This window comes from Myxocyprinus asiaticus, chromosome 43 (genome assembly GCF_019703515.2).
Source record: "Myxocyprinus asiaticus isolate MX2 ecotype Aquarium Trade chromosome 43, UBuf_Myxa_2, whole genome shotgun sequence".
NCBI lineage: Eukaryota > Metazoa > Chordata > Actinopteri > Cypriniformes > Catostomidae > Myxocyprinus > Myxocyprinus asiaticus.
Window position 1 is genome coordinate 10,064,854 of NC_059386.1, and position 6,342 is coordinate 10,071,195.

The window sequence follows — 6,342 nt, forward strand, 5'->3', positions numbered from 1 at the left end:
TGCTCCGTTCCCTCTTAATAATAATAATAATAATAATAATAATAATAATAAAGATTGAAAAAAGTGTTAATACACACACACACACACACACACACACACACACACACACACAAAAACGTGATTACCTGCTATTGTTACCCTATTGTATTTCTAATTTATTTAACCCTTATAAATTATTATTATTATTATTATTTTTTTTTGGTATAACCTAATTTGTCTGGTGTATTTAGTCAGATTAATTTTTTTTTTTTTACTTGAATAAAAACTCCATAATTATGAGATAAAAAGTTATTGAAATAAAAAGTCATAATTATTAGGTACTAAGTCATAATTATGAGATAAAAGTCAGTGATGAGAAAAAAAAGTCATAATTATGAGAATAAAAGTCATTCAATTAAAAATTCATAATTATGAGATAAAAAGTGAAGATTATGAGATACATAGTCATAATTTTGAGATAAAGTCATAATAATGAGAAAAAAAGTCATTATTACTAGATAAGTCATATTGAAATAAAAAGTCATAATTATGAGATTAAAAAGTCAACATTTTGAGATTAAAAATCATAATTATGAGATTAAAAAGCAAATTTTGGAAATAAAAAAATCATAATTATGATCTTAAAAAAATCTAAATTATGAGATAAAAAGTCATAATTATGAGATAAAAAGACATTATGTTGAAATAAAGTCAAAATTATGAGACAGTTATAATTTTGAGATAGTCATAATTATGAGATACTAAATCATATTTATGAGATTAAAAAGTCAACATTTTCAAATAAAAAGTCATAAATATGAGAAAAAGTCATTATGTTGAAATAAAGTCAAAATTATGAGACAGTTATAATTTTGAGATAAAGTCATAATTATGAGATAAAAAGTTATTATGTTGAAATAAAGTCAAAATTATGAGACACAGAGACACAGTTATGATTTTGAGATAAATCATATCATAAATAATATGAGATACTAAATCATAATTATGAGATTAAAAAGTCATGTTGAAATAAAAAGTCATAATTATATGGTACTAAGTCATAATTATGAGATAAAAGTCATTATTACTAGATAACAAGTCATGTTGAAATAAAGTAATAATTATGAGATTAAAAAATCAACATTTTGAGATTAAAAGTCAATTATGGGAAAAAAGTCATTATTACTAGATAACAAGTCATGTTGAAATAAAGTAATAATTATGAGATTAAAAAATCAACATTTTGAGATTAAAAGTCAATTATGGGAAAAAAGTCATTATTACTAGATAACAAGTCATGTTGAAATAAAGTCATAATTATGAGTTTAAAAAGTCAACATTTTGAGATTAAAAGTCATAATTATGAGATAAAAATGCAAAATTTTGAGATAAAGAGTCATAATTATGAGATTAAAAGTCATAATTATGATTTATTATCTCATCATGATTTAGTATCTCAAAATGATGACTTAACATAAACACCATTTTTTTAATGTGGTGGAAATGGGCTTCCCTTGGCTGTAAAATAAAAATTGCTGAACACTTTAACCAAAGTGTGTACAATACAACATTGATTTCCATCTTGCATTTTTTACTAGTTGTTCACTTGCAAAGGAATGTAAAATTGATCAGTGGCAATCCACTCTATTGAGTTCTTTCCTTTTTGAACACTCAGACACTCATCCCAGACATGGAATGTGAGGCTAGAGGAAGGTGTTAAAGAGGAAGACTTTAGAGGGTTTAATCAGGAAAGAAAACAGCATGGCTGGGGAATGATCAGGACCAAGAGATAAAGGTACTGAGAGAGCTGTCATCCAGCTTTCAAGTCACCTCTCTGTCATTGACCAGTGGCACTGTCTGTAACATTTAAATTAGCACCATGCTCTGGCCTGGCATGGAGACTTGGGTCAAAGGGAGTGTCGTTTCATGGTACCCCACACCTACCCCTCCAACCCTTGGCCCTCGGAGGGCACTTTCCCAGCGCCTTCAGCACAGCCAAGCCTGAGAGAGTTCACCAACATCCCAACTAACTTTTCACTGCGGGGTCAAAGGTCTGAAGAGCAGGGCAACATGGTGTGGCAGGGGTCAAAGCCACACAAAACAACTAGCTGGGCCCAAACATTTATTCAGAAAATGTTGGGGGCATTGTCCCCCTTGGACAACTTTGATTAAGCCACTTTATCCTATGCCTAGTGGGGGGTCTGTCATGAGCCTATGGATATATAGAAGACATGTGGCCATCAAAGTGCATGGGGGGCAGGAAAGTCCAATGGTCCAAGATTCTCTGCAGACTCTTTCTCCATGTCTTCCCCTTTTCTTTAGTGGGTCAGTCAAAATCCATGAAAGGGCAGCTGCAACACTCTGGGAAAGCCTCGAACTTAGTTCAGTGTGGCAATAATCGATAATCGTGTTCCCATACAGACGTCTCATGGCTCATAAGCTCAATAACTGTCACTCACTGTCCCACGGTCAGCTAAATCACAAAAACTTAGCAGTCATGGAATGACAGCTCAACACTGAATGAATTATCTTTAAAGTGTCCGTTTGTTTGAATCTTTACTGACTGTTTTGAAGTTGGTTCAGGAAAAGACATATATGCGAATTGCTTATTTAGGCCTATACTGCATACTAGGCTTGCCATAATATTAAAATTTCAGTCTTTGTTTGTGCTCACCAGAAGAAAGAAAGTCACAAAACAAAACAGCTGTTTTGTGTTGCTCTCACTGCAGTGATTTCCCACAGGTGTCCATCCTTACCGCTCTTCCTCTCCCAGCCTCGCTCTCCACAGATGTCGCTCACCCACACCCCCATCACCACATACCCCCATCGCCCGACTCAGGCCGGAGAGCCATCTGGCCTGTCACTTACTCCCCCCCCCCCCATTTCTGGAAAGGAAATATGCAACAGCCATGTGCGCCCCCGGCCTGTGGACCACTTCGAACTTAAAAGGCTGGAGAGCTAGATACCAACAGGTGATCCACGCATTGGTATTCTTCATGAGATGGAGCCACTGGAGCAGGGCATGGTCCAAACAGAGGGTGAAAGCACGCCCCACCAGATAGTACCGGAGGGTGAGGATCGCCCACTTGATGGCCAAACACTCCTTCTCGACTGTGCTGTACCTAGTCTCTCTCAGCGAAAGCTTTCAACTAATGTACAGCTACTCCTCCTCCACCATCTGGGACAGTACCGCTCCCACCCCTCTGTCCAATGCATCCATCTGCAAGATAAAGGGGAGACTGAAGTCAGGAGAGAGCAATAATGGCCCATTGCAAAGTGCAGCCTTCACCCGTGTGAACGCCTGCTGAATGGTGTCCCCTTTTTAGTCAGATCAGTCAGCAAGCTGGTGACGGTCGAATAGTTAGGCACAAACCTACGATAATAGCCAGTCAGCCCTAGGAACTGTCTCATCTCCTTTTTGATCTTAGGTCTTGGGCAGGCTGCAATAACTGCGGTCTTATCAATTTGGGGATGCACCTGACCCAAGTGGAAGCCCAGATACCATACTTTCACCCGCCCAGTTGCGCACTTCTTTGGGTTTGCTGTGATTCCCATCCATCTCAACGACCTCAGGACAGCCCTCAGATGCTGCTGCCAATCATTACTGAAAATGATAATGTCATCCAGATTGGCAGCGTTTGGTCTGAGGATTCTGTCCATAAGCTGCTGAACGTAGCCGGGGCCCTGAACAAACCGAACGGAAGCATCACGAATTGGTGTAATCCGAACAGTGTGGAAAATGTCGTCTTTTCATGGGACATGAGAGTTAAGGATATCTGCCAATATCCCTTTGTTAAATCCAGTGATTTAAGAGCAACACATCAATCAGGGCATCGGGTACTCATTAAATTTAGACACCGTATTGACTTTTCTATAATCCACACAGAACTGGACTGAGCCGTCACTCTTAGGCACGAGAACAACCGGGCTGACCAAGTCACTGTGGGATTCTTCAATACCCCCATATCCAACAGGGCCTTTAATTCTTCCCAAACCACTTCTTTTTTGTATTCGGGTAATCGGTAGGGATGACTACGTACCACTACCCCTGGGGTCATTATGATATGGTGCTCTAGATTCATGTGACCAGGAAGAGGCGAGAACACATCTGAGAATTCTCCTTGCAACCTGGCAACCTCCGTGACTTGGGATGGTAAGAGGTGGTCTCCACAAGTGACTGGGGTGACCCGATCGGTGGCTTTTAAGTTCACCTCCAGTCCAAGCTCCTCCCTCTCCAGAACCACCATCACCAAAGTCATGGGGACCGCCTCTTTCCACGGGTTTAGGAGGTTCAGGTGGTAACTCTGAAGTGCTCTGCCTCCATCTGTTCATTTAACCTCATAATCGATTTCCCCAACTCACCGTGTGACCTCAAAGGGTCCTTGCCACTTGGCGAGTAATTTAGAGCTCGATGTGGGGAGCAATACAAGGACTTTACCTCCAAATACCCCATTATACAGCCGGCTTTGACGTAGTAAATTCCCGTGGCCAAGTACCCCATTATATAGCCGGCTTTGACGTTCTTGAGCCTGGAGCAAATTTTCCTGTGTTAATTGCCCCAGTGTGTGGAGTTTTGCTTTCAGGTCAAGAATATATCGAATTTCGTTTATGCTGTTGAAGGTCCCTCCTCCCAATTTTCCCGTAGGACGTCGAGCACGCCGCGCAGTCGACATCTGTAGTGGGGAGAACCCCGTGGAGGCTTGTAGGATCTCTTGTACTGCAAATAATAGGGGCTCGAGCCACTTGTCCCAATTTAAAGCATCTTCGCACATGAACTTACAAATCATATTCTTTAGGCTCTGACTGAATCGGACCAAGCTGTCCATTTGGGGTGGTAAATGCTGATGCGAATTGATTTAATCCCCAATAATTTGTACAGTTTGCGTAGTGTACGTGACATAAACATAGTGCCCTGATCAGTGAGGATTTCTTTCGGAATAATTCTGAAGAGTGCCTCCGCAATACTTCGCGCTGAAATGTTGCAAAGAGGCACTGCTTCCGGATATCACATTGCGTAGTCCACCAGAACCAGCACAAAGCGATGCCCACTGTAATGATGTTGCTTCTGGCGCTGACAATGACAATGGAGACGATGGAATGAAGAACCCAAGTGCAATTATTTGACAAAAGTAAAATCCAAAGCCCTAACTGCAAACATGAAACATAAACTTAACTATGAACTTAATTAACATAAACTTGACTTGGCATAAACAGACATGACAACGTTACCAAACGTACATATCAACAATACTTGACAAAGGACAATGGAAAACATGAGGGTTTAAATACATGGACATGGGAGAACACATGACAAAGATAACCAATAAACTGACAGAACTGATAACAAGATAATAACCAATAAACCAATGAAAACAAGACACATGAACATGGAGGAAAAACATGAAATCACATGACTAGGGACACATGACATGAAACAGGAAATAACTTTCAAAATAAAATACATGAAAAACAAGAATCAACAAAATACAAATGACATATCCCAGCTCCTGATGCCCCAACACATAAAACATGACAAAAATTTCAAAGTTCAGTAGGGAGCTGGGGGGTGGTCTTGAGACATGGCTTGGCAGGGCATGGAGCATGGGATCAGGGCGGAGCCCATGGGGGGTGGAGCCATGAGAGGCTCAAGGGGTGGAGCCATGTAAGGCAGAGCTGTGAGAGGCTCAAGGTGCGGAGCCATGGAACTTGGTGCCTGGAGAGTAGCCGAAGACTCGAAGGGCCAGAGTGGAGCCGATGGCAAGGAGGACCAAGGCGGTGCTGGAGGCTCGGAGGAGCAATGCAGAGCTGGGGGATCAGAAGACTGAGGCAGAGCCGGTGGGACTGAGGACCAAGGCGGAGCTGTAGGGAAGGAGGTCCCTGGTGGAGCTGACGGATCGGAGGGACGAGGTGCAGCCAGAGGATTGGAGAGCCAAGGCGGAGCCAGGTGACTGACAGACTAAGGAGGAGCCGGAGGGACCCCGGCAAAGTCGATAGGCTGAAGGACCGCAGTGGAGCCGAGGGAACGCAGAGCTGAAGCAATGTCGAGGGACCTACAGGCCAAGGCGGAGTCCAGGGCTCGGAGGGTCCAGGCAGGGTCAGAGGGTTGAAAGTTCCCCTTGCAGGCTGAGGCATTGCTGTGACGTGGCATGGAGCAGGCTAAGGCGTTGCTGTGACGTGGCATAGAGCAGGCTAGGCGTTGCTGTGACATGGCATGGAGCAGGCTGAGGCGTTGCTGTGACATGGCATGGAGCAGGCTGAGGCGTTGGGGCAAAAGATGGCGCTAGCTCAGTGACCATGATGAGGAACTCTGGCTTGGCGGCCATGACATGAAACTCTGGCTAGGCGGCCACGACGTGAAACTCT